This window comes from Nuphar pumila, chromosome 5, assembly GCF_984573655.1.
Source record: "Nuphar pumila chromosome 5, dmNupPumi1.hap1.1, whole genome shotgun sequence".
Classification (NCBI taxonomy): domain Eukaryota; kingdom Viridiplantae; phylum Streptophyta; class Magnoliopsida; order Nymphaeales; family Nymphaeaceae; genus Nuphar; species Nuphar pumila.
Genome location: NC_143253.1, coordinates 80,594,802 through 80,612,794, shown reverse-complemented (window position 1 = coordinate 80,612,794; position 17,993 = coordinate 80,594,802).

Here is a 17,993-nt window from a genome sequence, read left to right as displayed (position 1 = left end):
CATAGTGAATCAATCATGCATATATGTGTTGTAAGTCTATCGAAAAAATTCATAGTGATTTAATCTTGCATATATGTGTTCTAAGGCTGTAAAAAAAAATTCATAGTGATTCAATCATGTATACATGTGTTCTAAGGCTGTAAAAAAAAATTCATACTGATTCATTCATAAATGTATGTGTTCTAAGTTTATCCAAAAAATTTCAGTGATTCAATCATGCATATACGTGTTCTTATGCTGTCAAAAAAATATCAGAGTGACTCAATCATGCATATACATGTTCTAAGGCTGTCAAAGTTTTTTCAGAGTGATTCAATCATGCATATATATCTTCTAAGGCTACCAAAAAAATTTCATGGTGATTTAATCATGCATATATGTGTTCTATGGCTGTAAAAAAAAAATCATAGTTATTCAATCATGCATATATATGTTCTAAGGCTTTCAAAAAAAAATTCATAGTGATTGTGTAATGCATATATATGTTCTAAGGCTGTCAAAAAAATTTCATAGTGATTCAGTCACGAATATATGTGTTCTAAGATGTAAAAAAAGTTTCGTAGTGATTCAATCATGCATATATGGGTTCTAAGGCTGTTAAAAAATTTAAGCTTGCATATATGCGTTCTAAGGCTGTTGAAATTTTTTTATAGTGATTTAATCATGCGTGTGTTCTATGGCTGTCAAAAAAATTCAGTAGTGACTCAATCATGCAAATATGTGTTCTAATGTTGTGAAAAAAATTCATTGTGATTCAATGATGCATATCTGTGTTCTAAGGCGGTTTAAAAAATTTCAAAGTCATTAAATCATGCATATATGTGTTCTAAGTCTGTCAAAAAAAAATGTAGTGATTCATTCTTGCATATATGTGTTCTAAGGCTTTCAAAAAAATTTCATAGCGATTTAATCTTGCATATATGTGTAATAAGGCTGTCAAAATTTTTTCATATTGATTCAATCAAGCACATTTGAGTTCTAAGGCTGCAAAAAAATTTCATAATGATTCAATAATGCAAATATGTGTTCTAGGGTTGTCAATTTTTTTTTATAGTGATTCAATCCTGCAAATATGTAATCTAAGGCTGTCAAATTTGTTTTATAGTGATTCAATCTTGCATATATGTGTTCTAAGCCTATGAAAAAAATTTCATAGCTATTTAATCTTGCATATATGTGCTTTAAGGTTGTAAAAAAAAATCATAGTGATTCAATCTTGCATATACGTGTTGTAAGGCTGTCAAAAAAATTTCATAGTGAATCAATCAATCATGTATGTGTTTTAAGGCTGTCAAAAAATGTCATAGTGATTCAATCTTGTGGATATGTGTTCTAAGGTTGTTAAATTTTTTTTATAGTGATTCAATCATGCAGATATGTGTTCTAAGGCTGTCAAAAAAATTTCATAGTGATTCAATCTTGCATATATGTGTTTAAGATTGTAAAAAAAAACCCATAGTGATTCAATCTTGCATATATTTGTTTTAAGGCAGTCAAAAAATTTTCATAGGGATTCAATCATCCATGTATATGTTCTAAGGCTGTCAAAAATTGTCATAGTGATTCAATCTTATGGATATGTGTTGTAAGTTTTTCAAAATTTTTTATAGTAACTCAATCATGCATATATGTGTTCTATGGCACTCAAAAAACAATTCAAGGTGATTCAATCATGCATACATCTATTCTAAGGCTGTCAACAAATTTTAATAGTGATTAAATCATACATATATGTGTTCTAAGGCTATCAAAAAAATTTCTTAGTGACTCAATCTTGCATATTTTGTTCTAAGGTTGTCAAAAAAAAACTAAAATGATTCAATCAAGCATATACGTGTTCTAAGGCACTCAAATTTTTTTATAGTGATTCAATCATGCATACATCTGTTCTAAGGCTGTCAAAAAAATTACATATTGATTCAATAATGCATATATGTGTTCTAAGTCTGTGAAAAAAAAATCATAGTGATTCAAACTTTCATATATCTGTTCTAAGGTAGCCAAAAAAAATTATCATGATTAAATTACACATATATGTGCTCTAATGCTGTAAAAAAAAATTTGTGATGATTCAATCATGCATATATGGGTTCTAAGGCTATCAAAAAAATTTCATAGTGATTCAATCATGCATATATGTGTTCTAAGGCTGTTAAAAAAATTTCATAGTGCCTCAATCATGCAAATATGTGTTCTAAGGCTGTCAAAAAATGTCATAGTGATTCAATCTTGTGGATATGTGTTCTAAGGATGTCAAACAAATTTTATAGTCATTCAATCATGTAGATATGTGTTCTAAGATGTCAAAAATGTTTTCTATTGATACAATCACGCATATTTGTGTTCTACGGCAGTCAAAAAATTTCATAGTGATTCAGACTTGTAGATATGTGTTCTTAGGTTGTCAATTTTTTTTTATAGTGATTCAATCATGCATATATGTGTTCTAAGAATGTTAAAAAAGTTTAAGCTTGCATATATGTGTTCAAAGCCAGTCAATTTTTTTTTATAGTGATTCAATCATGCATATATGTGTTCTAAGTCTGTAAAAAAAATTTGATAGTGATTCAATCATGCATATATGTGTTCTAATGTTGTAAAAAAAATTTCATAGTGATTTAATCATGCATATTTGTGTTCTAAGTCTATCAAAAAAATTTTCATAGCGATTAAATCATGCATATTTGTGTTCTAAGTCTGTCAAAAAAATTTCATAGTGATTCAATCTTGCATATATGTGTTCTAAGTCTGTCAAAAAAAATCATAGTCATTCAATCTTGCATATATATATTCTTAGGCTGTCAAAAAAATTTCATAGTGATTCAATCATGCATATATGAGTTCTAAGGCTGTCAAAAAAATTTCACAGTGATTTAATCTTGCATATATATGTAATAAGGCTGCCAAAAAATTTTCATAGTCATTCAATCATGCATATATGAGTTCTAAGGCTGTGAAAAAAATTTCATAATGATTGAATCATGCAGATATGTGTTGTAAGATTGTCAAAAATTTTTTAGAGAGATCCAGTCATGAATATATTTGTTCCATTGTTGTCAAATTTTTTTTATATTGATTCAATCATGCATATATGTTTCTAAGGGTGTAAAAAAAAATCATAGTGTTTTTATCTTGCATATTTGTGTTCAAAGGCTGTCAAAAAATTTCATAGTGATTTAATCATCCATATATATGTAATCTAAGGCTGTGAAAAAATTTTATATCATGATTTAATCGTGGAAATATGTATTCATGTCTATCAAAAAAATTTAATAGTGATTTATTCATGCAAATATGTGTTTTAAGGCTGTCAAAAAAATTTCATAATCATTCAATCTTGCATATATGTGTTCTAAGGCTGCAAAAAAATTTCTTAGTGATTCAATAATGAATATATATGTTCTAAGGCTGTCAAAAAAATTTCATAGTGATTCAATCATGCATATATGTGTTATAAGGCTATGAAAAAATTTAATAGTGATTCTATCTTGCAGATATGTGTTCAAAGCTATTAAAAAAATTCCAATCAAGCATATATGTGTTCTAAGGCTGTCAAAGAAATTTCATAGTGATTCAATCATGCATATATGTGTTCTATGGCAATCAAAAAAATTTAATAGTGTCTCAATCATGTATATATGTTTTCTAATATTGTAAAAAAAAATTCATAGTGATTCAATCATGCATATTTATGTTCTAAGGTTGTCAAAAAAAATCATAGTGATTCAATCATGCATACATGTATTCTATGACTGTCAAAAAAAGTTCAGTGTTTCAATCTTGAATATATATGTTCTAACGCTGTCAAAATATTTTTATAGTGATTTAATCTTGCATATATGTGTTCTAAGGATGTAAAAAAAATTTCATAATCATTCAATCATGCATATATGTGTTCTAAGGCTGTTAAAAAAATTTCATAGTGATTCAATCATGCATACATGTGTTCTAAGGCTGTAAAAAAAATCATAGTGATTCAATCATGCATATATGTGTTCTAAGGCTGTAAAAAAAATTTAATAGTGATTCATTCATGCATATATTTTTTGTATTGCTATCAATTTTTTTTTGTAGTGATTCAATCATGCATATGTCTTCCAAGGCTATAAAAAAAAATTATTAGTGATTTAATCATGCATATATGTGTTTTAAGGTAGTCAAAAAAATTTATCGTGATTCAATCATGCATATCTGTGTTCTATTGCTATCAAAAAAATTTCTAAGCGATTCAATCATGCATATATGTGTTCTAAGGCAGTAAAAAAAATATGTAGTGATTCAATCATGCATATATGTGTTCTAAGTCTGGCAAAAAAATTTCACTCTCATTCAATCATGCATATATGTGTCTTAGGGACTTCAAAAAAATTTATCGTGATTCAATCTTGCGTATATGTGTTCTAATGATGTCAAAAAAATTTAGCGTGATTCAATCATGCGTATATGTGTTATGAGGCTGTCAAAAAATTTTTATAGTGATTTAATCATGCATATATGTGTTTTAAGTCTGTCAAAAAAATTTCATAGTGATTCCATCATGCATCTGTATGTTCTAAGGCTGTCAAATTTTTTGTATAGTGACTCAATCATGCATATAAGTATTCTAAGGCTGTCCAAAAAAGTTCATAGTGATTTAATCATGCACATATGTGCTGTCAAAAAAATTTCATAGTTATTTAATCATGCATATATATGTTCTAAGGCTGTCAAACAAATTTCATAGTGATTCAATCTTGCACATATATGTTCAAAGGCAGTTAAAAAATTTTGTAGTGATTCAATCATGCATATGTGTTCAAAGGTTGTCAAAAACTTTTCATAGTGATTAAATCACACATATATCTGTTCAAGGGCTGTAAAAAAAATTCATAGTGATTCAAACTTGCATATATGTGTTCAAAAGTTGTCAAAAAAATTTCATTGTGATTAAATCACACATATATGTGTTCTAAGTCTGTAAAAAAATTCCATAGGGATTACATCTTGCACATATATGTGCTAAGGCTGTTTAAAAAATTTCATAGTTATTCAATGTTGCATATATGTGTTCTAAGGCTGTCTAAAATATTTCATAGTGATTCAATCATGTAGATATGTGTTCTAAGGTTGTCAAAAAAATTCATAGTGAATCAATCATGCATATATGCATTGTAAGGTTCTCAAAAACATTTTGTAGTGATTCAATCATGCATATATGTGTTCCAATGTTGTCAAATTTTTTTTTTGATTCGATCTTGTATATATCTGTTCTAAGGTTGCGAAAAAATTTTCATGGAGATTCAATCATGCATATATGTGTTCTAAGGCTATCAAAAAAATTTCATAATGATTCAATCATGCAGATGTGCATTCTAAGGTTGTCAAAAAACATTTATAGTTATTGAATCATGCATATATTTGTTCTATTACTGTAAATTTTTTTTATAGTGATTCAATCATGCATATATATATGTTTTAAGGTTGTCAAAAAAATTTCATCATGATTCAATCTTGCATATATGTGTTCTAAGTTTGTCAAAAAAATTTCATAGTGATTCAATCTTGTATATATATATTCTTAGGCTCTCAAAATATTTTTATAGTGATTCAATCATGCATATATGTATCCTATGGCTATCAAAAAAATTTCATAGTGCCTCAATCGTGTATATATGTGTTCTAAGGCTGTCAAAAAATGTCATAGTGATTCAATCTTGTGGATATGTGTTCTAAGGATGTCAAAATTTTTTTATGGTGATTCAATCATGCATATATATATGAAACATTGAATCACTACGAATTTTTTTTGACAGCCGTAGAACACATATATTCATGATTGAATCACTATAAAAAAAATTGCAGCAATAGAACAAATATATGCAATATTGAATAACTATAATTTTTTTTTATAACCCTAGAACACATATCTTCATTATTGAATCATTATGAATTTTTTTTTACAGCCTTAGAACACATATATGCATGATTGAAATACTGTGAAATTTTTTTGACAGCCTTAGAACACATATATGCAATATTGAATCACTATGAAATTTTTTTGACAGCCTTACAACACATATATGCAAGATCGAATCACTATGAATTTTTTTTGACAAACTTAGATCACATATATGCAAGATTGAATAAGTATAAAAAAAATTTGACAGCCTTAGAAAACATATATGCATGATTGCGTCATTATGAAATATTTTTGATAGTCATGATTGACTCACTATGAACTTTTTTTACAGCCTTAGAACACATATATGCATGATTGAATCGCTATAAAAAAAATTGACATCGTTAGAACCCATATATGCATGATTGAATCACTATGAAATTTTTTTGACAGGCTTAGAACACATATATGCTTGATTGAATCACTATGAAATTTTTTTGACACCCTTAGAACACATATATGCATGATTGATTCACTATAAAAAAAATTTGACAGCCTTAGAACATATATATGCATGATTGAATCCCTGTGATTTTTTTTGACAGCCTTAGAACACATAAAATATTTTTGACAACCTTGGAACACATACATGCGTGATTGAATCACTATTATTTTTTTTACAAGATAGAACACATATATACATGTTTGAATCACTATGAAATTTTTTTTGATAGTCTCAAAACACATATATGCATGCTTGAATCACTACAAATTTTTTTTGACAGCCTTAGAACACATATATGCATCATTGAGTCACTATGGAAATTTTTTGACATCCTTAGAACACATATATGCATGATTGAAACACTATAAAAAAAATTTGACAGCCTTAGAACATATATATGCATGATTGAATAACTATGATTTTTTTTTGACGACATTAGAACATATATATGCGCGATCGAATCACGATACATTTTTTTCACAACCTTAGCACAAATATCTGCATGATTAATCACTATATAATTTTTTTGACCACCTCAGCATACATATATGCATGATTGAATCATTATGAAATTTTTTTGACAGCCTAAGAACATATATATTCAAGATTGAATCACTATGAAATTTTTTTGACAGCCTTAGACCACATATATGGAAGATTGAATCACTATGAATTTTTTTTGACCACCATAGAACTCATATATGCATAATTGAATCACTATAAATTTTTTTTGGCAGCAATAGAACAAATGTATGATTGAATAACTATAAGTTTTTTTTGACAACCTTAGAACACATATCTTTATGATTCATCACTATATAATTTTTTTGAGAGCCTTAGAATACATATATGCATGATTGAATCACTATGAAATTTTGTTGAGAGCCTAAGAATATATATATGCAAGATTGAATCACTATGAATTTTTTTTGACAGCCTTAGAACACATATGGAAGACTGAATCACTAAAAAAATATTTGACAGCCTTAGAACACATATATGCATGATTGAATCACTATAAAATTTTTTTGGCAGCAATAAAACAAATATATGCATGATTGAATAACTATATATTTTTTTTTGACAACCTTAGAACACATATCTTCGTGATTGAATCATTATGAATTTTTTTTGACAGCCTTAGGAACATATATCCATGATTGAAATACTGTTAATTTTTTTTGACAACCTTATACCACATGTATGCAACATTGAATCAATATGAAATGTTTTTTGACCGCCTTAGAACACATATATGCAAGATTGAATCACTACAAAATTTTTTTGACAACCTTAGATCACATATATGCAAGTCTGAACAAGTATAAACAAATTTTGACAGCCTTAGCACACATATATGCATGATTCAATCACTATGAAATTTTTTTGACAGCCTTAAAATACATATATGCATGATTGAATCACTATGAACTTTTCTTAAAGCTTTAGAACATATATATGCATGATTAAATCACTTTAATTTTTTTTGAGAGCATTAGAACTCAAATATGCTTGATTGTGTAACTATGAAATTTTTTTGACAGCCTTAGACCACATATTTGCATGATTGAATCACTATGAATTTTTTTTGACAGCCATAGAACAAATATATACATGATTGAATCCCTATATTTTTTTTGAACAACCTTACAACACAAATCTGCATGATTGAATCACTATGAAATTTTGTTGACAACCTTAGAACACATATATGCATGATTAAATCAGTATGAAATTTTTTTGACAACCATAGAACAAATATATGCATGATTGAATCACTATGAATTTTTTTTGACAGCCTTAGAACACATATGTATGATTGAATCACTATGAATTTTTTTTGACAGCCTTAGAACATATATATGCATTATTGAATCACTATGAAAGTTTTTTTACTTCTTAGAACACATATATGCATGATTGAATCACTATGAATTTTTTTTGACAACCTTATAACTCATATATGCAAGATTGAATCACAATGATTTTTTTATAGACTTAGAACATATATATGCTTGATTGAATAACTATGATTTTTTTTTGACACCGTTAGAACACATATATGCATGATTGAATAACAATAAATTTTTTATTAGATCCTTATAACACATATAAGAATGATTGATTCACTACGGAATTTTTTTGACACCATTACAACACATATATTCATGATTGAATCACTATAAATTTTTTTGACAACCTTAGAACAAATATCTGCATGATTAAATCACTATATAATTTTTTTGGTAGCCTTAGAATACATATATGCATGATTGAATCACTCTGAAATTTTTTTGACAGCCTAAGAACATATAAATGCAAGATTGAATCACTATGAAATTTTTTAGACAGCCTTAGAAAACATATATGGAAGATTGAATCACTATAAAAAAAATTTGACAGCCTCAGAACACATATATGCATAATTGAATTACTATAAATTTTTTTTGGCAGCAACAGAACGAATATATGCATGATTCAATAACTATAATTTTTTTGACAACCTTAGTACACATATCTTTATGATTAATCACAATATAAAATTTTTGACAGCCTTATAATACATATATGCATGACTGAATCACTATGATTTTTTTTTGACAGCTTAACAACATATATATGCAAGATTGAATCACTATGAATTTTTTTTGACTGCCTTAGAACACATATATGGAACATTGAATCACTACGAAATTTTTTTGACAGCCTTAGAACACATATATGCATGATTGAATCACTATAAAAAAAATTGCAGCAATAGAACAAATATATGAAATATTGAATAACTATAAATTTTTTCTGATAACCTTAGAACACATATCTTCATTATTGAATCATTATGAAATTTTTTTGACAGCCTTAGAACATATATATGCATGATTGAAATACTGTGAAATTTTTTTGACAGCCTTAGAACACATATATGCAATATTGAATCACTATGAAATTTTTTTGAAAGCCTTACTACACATATATGCAAGATCGAATCACTATGAATTTTTTTTGACAAACTTAGATCACATATATGCAAGATTGAATAAGTATAAAAAAAATTTGACAGCCTTAGAACACATATATGCATGATTGCATCATTATGAAATATTTTTGACAGTCATGATTGACTCACTATGAACTTTTTTTACAGCCTTAGAACACATATATGCATGATTGAATCGCTATAAAAAAAATTGACAGCGTTAGAACACATATATGCATTATTGAATCACTATGAATTTTTTTTGACAGCCTTAGAATACATATATGCTTGATTGAATCACTATGAATTTTTTTTGACACCCTTAGAACACATATATGCATGATTGATTCACTATAAAAAAAAATTGACAGCCTTAGAACATATATATGCATGATTGAATCCTTGTGATTTTTTTTTTGACAGCCTTAGAACACATAAAATATTTTTGACAACCTTGGAACACATACATGCGTGATTGAATCACTATGATTTTTTTTTACAGCATAGAACACATATATGCATGTTTGAATCACTATGAATTTTTTTTGATAGTCTCAGAACACATATATGCATGCTTGAATCACTACAAATTTTTTTTGACAGCCTTAGAATATATATATGCATCATTGAGTCACTATGGAAATTTTTTGACATCCTTAGAACACATATATGCATGATTGAAACACTATAAAAAAAAATTGACAGCCTTAGAACATATATATGCATGATTGAATAACTATGAAATTTTTTTGACGGCATTAGAACACATATATGCATGATCGAATTACTATACATTTTTTTCACAACCTTAGCACAAATATCTGCATGATTAATCACTATATAATTTTTTTGACCACCTTAGCATACATATATGCATGATTGAATCACTATGAATTTTTTTTGACAGCCTAAGAACATATATATTCAAGATTGGATCACTATAAAATTTTTTTGACAGCCTTAGAACACATATATGGAAGATATGAAAGTTTTTTGACCGCCATAGTACTCATATATGCATAATTGAATCACTATAATTTTTTTTTGGCAGCAATGGAACAAATGCATGATTGAATAACTATAAATTTTTTTTGACAACCTTAGAACAAATATCTCTATGATTAATCACTATATAAGTTTTTTGAGAGCCTTAGAATACATATATGCATGATTGAATCACTATGATTTTTTTTTGAGAGCCTAAGAACATATATATGAAAGATTGAATAACTATGAAATTTTTTTGACAGCCTTAGAACACATATGGAAGATTGAATCACTATAAAAATTTTTTGACTGCCTTAGAACACATATATGCATGATTGAATCACTTTAAAACATTTTTGGCAGCAATAGAACAAATATATGCATGAGTGAATAACTATAATTTTTTTTTACAAACCTTAGAACACATATCATCGTGATTGAATCATTATTAAATTTTTTTGACAGCCTTAGGATACATATATGCATGATTGAAATACTGCAAAATTTTTTTGACAGCCTTATACTACATGTATGCAACATTGAATCAGTATAAAATTTTTTTGACTGCCTTAGAACACATATATGCAAGATTGAATCACTACGAATTTTTTTTGACTACCTTAGATCACATATTTGCAAGACTGAACGAGTATAAAAAATTTTGACAGCCTTAGCAGACATATATGCATGATTGAATCACTATGAAATTTTTTGACAGCCTTACAACACATATATGCATGGTTGACTCACCATGAAATTTTTTTATAGCCTTAGAAAACATATATGCATGATTGATTCAATAAATTTTTTTTGACAGCCTTAGAACACATATATGCATGATTGAATCACTATGAATTTGTTTTGACATCTTAGAGCACATATATGCATGATTGAATCACTACAAAATTTTCTTGACAACCTTAAAACACATATATGCATGATTGAATGACTATAAAATTTCATAGTGATTTAATCATAAGTACATGCTTTCTAAGGATGTCAAAAAAATTTCATAGTGATTCAATCATGCAGATATTTGTTTTATGGTTGTCAAAAGAAATTCATACTAATTTAATCATGCAGATATTTGTTTTATGGTTGTCAAAAGAAATTCATACTAATTTAATCATGCATATATGTGTTATAATGCTGTCAACAAAATTTCACAGTGATTCAATCATGCAGATATGTGTTCTAAGGTTCAAAAAAATTTCTTGTGATTGTATCATGTATATATTTGTTCTAAGGCTATCAAAAAAATTTCATAGTCATTCAATCATGCATATATGTGTTCTAAGGCTGTCAAAAAATTTTAGTAGTTACTCAATCAAGCATATTTGAGTTCTAATGCTGTAAAAAATTTTTTAAAGTGATTTAATCATGCATATATATTTTCTAAGGCTGTAAAAAAGTTTATAGTGATTCAATCATGCATATATGTGTTTTAAGGCTGTCAAAAAAATTTCATAGTGACTCAATCATGCATATATGTGTTGTAAGATGTCAAAAAAATTTCATAGAAATTCAATCATGCATATATGTGTTCTAAGGCTGTCAAAACATTTTTATAGTGATTCAATCATGCATATATGTATTCTAAGGTTGTAAAAAAATTTGATCGTGAGTCAATCATGCATATATGTGTTGTAAGACAGTAAAAAAAATTTCATAGTGATTCAATCATGCATATATGTGTTCTAATGCTGTCAAAACTTTTTTATATTGATTCAATCTTTAAGATATGTGATCTAAGGCTGTCAAAAAATTTCATAGTGATTCAATCTTGCATATATATGTTCTAAGGCTGTCAAAAAAGTTTATAGTTATTCAATCATGCATATATATGTTTTAAGGATATAAAAAAAAAATTCATTGTGATTCAATATTGCATATATTTGTTATAAGGCTCTCAAAAAAATTTCATAGTGATTTAATCATGCATATATGTGTTCTAAGAAGTAAAAATAATTTCGTAGTGATTCAATCATCCATATATGTGTTCTAAGGCTGTCAAAAAAAATTAATCACAGTCATTCAATCAAACATATGTGTTTTAAGGCTGTCAAAAAATTTTCATAGTATAAGTACATGCTTTCTAAGGATGTCAAAAAAATTTCATAGTGATTCAATCATGCAGATATTTGATTTATGGTTGTCAAAAAAATTTCATACTAATTTAGTCATGCATATATGTGTTATAATGCTGTCAATTAAAATTCATAGTGATTCAATCATGCAGATATGTGTTCTAAGGTTCAAAAAAAATTCTTGTGATTATATCACGTATATATTTGTTCTAAGGCTATCAAAAAAATTTCATAGTCATTCAATCATGCATATATGTGTTCTAAGGCTGTCAAAAAAATTTCATAGTGATTCAATCAAGCATATATTTGTTCTATGGTTGTCAAAAAAATTTCGTAATGATTTAATCATGCATATATGTGTTCTAAGGCTGTCAACAAAATTTTATAGTGATTCAATCATGCAGATTTGTGTTGTAAGGTTGTTCAAAAAAATATATAGTGATTGAATCATGTATATATTTGTACTAAGGCTTTCAAAAAAAATTCATAGTGATTCAATCATGCAGATATGTGTTCTAAGGCTGTCAAAAAAATTTCATAGTTACTCAATCAAGCATATTTGAGTTCTAATGCTTTTAAAAAAAAATTAAAGTGATTTAATCATGCATATATATGTTCTAAGGCTTTCAGAAAAGTTCATAGTGATTCAATCATGCATATATGTGTTTTAAGGCTGTCAAAAAAATTTCATAGTGACTCAATCATGCATATATGTGTTGTAAGATGTCAACAAAATTTCATAGCGATTCAATCATGCATATATGTGTTCTAAGGCTGTCAAAACATTTTTATAGTGATTCAATCATGCATATATGTATTCTAAGGTTGTAAAAATTTTTTATCGTGAGTCAATCATGCATATATATGTTGTAAGGCAGTAAAAAAAAATTCATAGTGATTCAATCATGCATATATGTGTTCTAAGGCTGTCAAATTTTTTTATACTGATTCAATCTTTAAGATATGTGATCTAAGGCTATCAAAAAAATTTCATAGTGATTCAATCTTGCATATATATGTTCTAAGGCTGTCAAAAAAGTTTATAGTTATTCAATCATGCAAATATATGTTTTAAGGATATAAAAAAAAATTCATTGTGATTCAATCTTGCATATATGTGTTATAAGGATCTAAAAAAAAAATCATAGTGATTTAATCATGCATATATGTGTTCTAAGAAGTAAACAAAATTTCGTAGTGATTCTATCATCCATATATGTGTTCTAAGGCTGTAAAAAAAAATTAATCACAGTCATTCAATCATACATGTGTGTTCTATGGCTGTCAAAAAAATTACATAGTGATTCAATCATAAGTACATGCTTTCTAAGGATGTCAAAAAAATTTCATAGTGATTCAATCTTGCAGATATTTGTTTTATGGTTGTCAAAATAATTTCATACTAATTTAATCATGCATATATGTGTTATAATGCTGTTAACAAAATTTCACTGTGATTCAATCATGCAGGTATGTGTTCTAAGGTTCAAAAAAATTTCTTGTGATTGTATCATGCATATATGTGTTCTAAGGCTATCAAAAAAATTTCATAGTCATTCAATCATGCATATATGTGTTCTAAGGCTGTCAAAAAAATTTCATAGTTACTCAATCAAGCATATTTGAGTTCTAATGCTGTCAATAAAAATTTAAAGTGATTTAATCATGCATATGTATTTTCTAAGGCTGTCAAAAAGTTTATAGTGATTCAATCATGCATATATGTGGTTAAGGCTGTCAAAAAATTTCATAGTGACTCAATCATGCATATATGTGTTGTAAGATGTCAACAAAATTTCATAGCGATTCAATCATGCATATATGTGTTCTAAGGCTGTCAAAACATTTTTATAGTGATACAATCATGCATATATGTATTCTAAGGTTGTAAAAAAATTCCATCGTGAGTCAATCATGTATATATGTGTTGTAAGACAGGCAAAAAAATTTCATAGTGATTCAATCATGCATATATGTGTTCTAAGGCTGTCAAATTTTTTTTATATTGATTCAATCTTTAAGATATGTAATCTAAGGCTGTCAAAAATCTTCATAGTGATTCAATCTTGCATATATATGTTCTAAGGCTGTCAAAAAAGTTTATAATTATTCAATCATGCATATATATGTTTTAAGGATATAAAAAAAAATTCATTGTGATTCAATCTTGCATATATGTGTTATATGGCTCTCAAAAAAATTTCATAGTGATTTAATCATGCATATATGTGTTCTAAGAAGTAAAAAGAATTTCGTAGTGATTCAATCATCCATATATGTGTTCTAAGGCTGTAAAAAAAAATTAATCACAGTCATTCAATCATACATATGTGTTCTAAGGCTGTCAAAAAAATTTCATAGTGATTCAATCATAAGTACATGCTTTCTAAGGATGTCAAAAAAAATTCATAGTGATTCAATCATGCAGATATTTGTTTTATGGTTGTCAAAAAAATTTCATACTAATTTAATCATGCACATATGTGTTATAATGCTGTCAACAAAATTTCACAGTGATTCAATCACGCAAATATGTGTTCTAAGGTTCAAAAAAAATTCTTGTGATTGTATCATATATATATTTGTTCTAAGGCTATCAAAAAAATTTCATAGTCATTCAATCATGCATATATGTGTTCTAAGGCTGTCAAAAAAATTTCATAGTTACTTAATCAAGCATATTTGAGTTCTAATGCTCTTAAAAAAAATTAAAGTGATTTAATCATGCATATATATGTTCTAAGGCGTTCAGAAAAGTTCATAGTGATTCAATCATGCATATATGTGTTTTAAGGCTGTCAAAAAAATGTCATAGTGACTCAATCATGCATATATGTGTTGTAAGATGTCAACAAAATTTCATAGCGATTCAATCATGCATATATGTGTTCTAAGGCTGTCAAAACATTTTTATAGTGATTCAATCATGCATATATGTATTCTAAGGTTGTAAAAATTTTTTATCGTGAGTCAATCATGCATATATATGTTGTAAGGCAGTCAAAAAAAATTCATAGTGATTCAATCATGCATATATGTGTTCTAAGGCTGTCAAATTTTTTTATACTCATTCAATCTTTAAGATATGTGATCTAAGGCTGTCAAAACAATTTCATAGTGATTCAATCTTGCATATATATGTTCTAAGGCTGTCAAAAAAGTTTATAGTTATTCAATCATGCAAATATATGTTTTAAGGATATAAAAAAAAATTCATTGTGATTCAATCTTGCATATATGTGTTATAAGGCTCTAAAAAAAAATTCATAGTGATTTAATCATGCATATATGTGTAATAAGAAGTAAACAAAATTTCGTAGTGATTCTATCATCCATATATGTGTTCTAAGGCTGTAAAAAAAAATTAATCACAGTCATTCAATCATACATGTGTGTTCTATGGCTGTCAAAAAAATTACATAGTGATTCAATCATAAGTACATGCTTTCTAAGGATGTCAAAAAAAGCTTTCTAAGGATGTCAAAAAAATTTCATAGTGATTCAATCTTGCAGATATTTGTTTTATGGTTGTCAAAATAATTTCATACTAATTTAATCATGCATATATGTGTTATAATGCTGTTAACAAAATTTCACTGTGATTCAATCATGCAGGTATGTGTTCTAAGGTTCAAAAAAATTTCTTGTGATTAAATCATGTATATATTTGCTCTAAGGCTATCAAAAAAATTTCATAGTCATTCAATCATGCATATATGTGTTCTAAGGCTGTCAAAAAAATTTCATAGTTACTCAATCAAGCATATTTGAGTTCTAATGCTGTCAATAAAAATTTAAAGTGATTTAATCATGCATATGTATTTTCTAAGGCTGTCAAAAAGTTAATAGTGATTCAATCATGCATATATGTGTTTAAGGCTGTCAAAAAAATTTCATAGTGACTCAATCATGCATATATGTGTTGTAAGATGTCAACAAAATTTCATAGCGATTCAATCATGCATATATGTGTTCTAAGGCTGTCAAAACATTTTTATAGTGATTCAATCATGCATATATGTATTCTAAGGTTGTAAAAATTTTTTATCGTGAGTCAATCATGCATATATATGTTGTAAGGCAGTCAAAAAAAATTCATAGTGATTCAATCATGCATTTATGTGTTCTAAGGCTGTCAATTTTTTTTTATACTGATTCAATCTTTAAGATATGTGATCTAAGGCTGTCAAAAAAATTTCATAGTGATTCAATCTTGCATATATATGTTCTAAGGCTGTGAAAAAAGTTTATAGTTATTCAATCATGCATATATATGTTTTAAGGATATAAAAAAAAAATCCATTGTGATTCAATCTTGCATACATGTGTTATAAGGCTCTCAAAAAAAATTCATAGTGATTTAATCATGCATATATGTGTTCTAAGAAGTAAAAAAAATTCGTAGTGATTCAATCATCCATATATGTGTTCTAAGGCTGTCAAAAAAAATTAATCACAGTCGTTCAATCATACATATGTGTTCTAAGGCTGTCATAAAAATTACATAGTGATTCAATCATAAGTACATGCTTTCTAAGGATGTCAAAAAAATTTCATAGTGATTCAATCTTGCAGATATTTGTTTTATGGTTGTCAAAAAAATTTCATACTAATTTAATCATGCATATATGTGTTATAATGCTGTCAACAAAATTTCACAGCGATTCAATCATGCAGATATGTGTTCTAAGGTTCAAAAAAATTTCTTGTGATTGTATCATGTATATATTTCTTCTAAGGCTATCAAAAAAATTTCATAGTCATTCAATCATGCATATAGTGTTCTAAGGCTGTCAAAAAAATTTCATAGTTACTTAATCAAGCATATTTGAGTTCTAATGCTATCAAGAAAAATTTAAAGTGATTTAATCATGCATATATATTTTCTAAGGCTGTCAAAAAGTTTATAGTGATTCGATCATGCATATATGTGTTTTAAGGCTGTCAAAAAAATTTCATAGTGACTCAATCATGCATATATGTGTTGTAAGATGTCAACAAAATTTCATAGCGATTCAATCATGCATATATGCGTTCTAAGGCTGTCAAAACATTTTTATAATGATTCAATCATGCATATATGTATTCTAAGGTTGTAAAAAAATTTCATCGTGAGTCAATCATGCATATATGTGTTGTAAGACAGTAAAAAAAGTTTCATAGTGATTCAATCATGCATATATGTGTTCTAAGGCTGTCAAATTTTTTTTATATTGACTCAATCTTTAAGATATGTGATCTAAGGGTGTCAAAAAATTTCATAGTGATTCAATCTTGCATATATATGTTCTAAGGCTGTCAAAAAAGTTTATAGTTATTCAATCATGCATATATATGTTTTAAGGATATAAAAAAAAAATTCATTGTGATTCAATCTTGCATATATGTGTTATAAGGCTCTCAAAAAAATTTCATAGTGATTTAATCATGCATATATGTGTTCTAAGAAGTAAAAAGAATTTTGTAGTGATTCAATCATCCATATATGTGTTCTAAGGCTGTCAAAAAAAATTAATCACAGTCATTCAATCATACATATGTGTTCTAAGGCTGTCAAAA